This window comes from Eimeria mitis, genomic scaffold (genome assembly GCF_000499745.2).
Source record: "Eimeria mitis Houghton genomic scaffold, Emh_scaff306, whole genome shotgun sequence".
NCBI lineage: Eukaryota > Apicomplexa > Conoidasida > Eucoccidiorida > Eimeriidae > Eimeria > Eimeria mitis.
Genome location: NW_013571407.1, coordinates 23,453 through 23,994, shown reverse-complemented (window position 1 = coordinate 23,994; position 542 = coordinate 23,453).

Genomic DNA, 542 nt, shown 5'->3' with positions numbered 1-542 from the left:
TTATATAAGAGGAAACAAGTGCGCCTTTCGGAACAGCGTCATTTTTCTTTGTTTTCTGCGAAGGCAGTCCATCATGCTGGCGAGCTTTCCTCTTTCATCTCTCATTTCTCTCCCCGCCGCCAGCCGGTTACTTATTGCTTCACTCCAGGGTATAGATAGCGCTGCTATAAACCAACTAAAAAACAGCTGCAGCTGCGGATACACCATAGATCTAGCGCTCTATCAACAGCTTCCTCTGCTTAGCTTTTCTCAACCCCGCCATACTCTGCTCCCCTGCAGAGCTTTCTATAAACTTGCGACGCGGAGCATCCCCCCAGACCCCAGCATGGAGTTGATGTGCGCCGGAGAGGTACAGCCTGTGCCTGCAAGCAGCCACCACCGCCGTGCATCCCCTTCTAATAAAGAGGATACCAAAAGGAATTAGAGTTCTTCAGGGGAACTTTGCAGGCAAAGGTATATCTCTACGGAACTTTATATCTCTACGGAACTGACGAACTCCTCCACAGCATCTGCCCCCCGGCGCCCCCAGCAGCGGCGCCAGC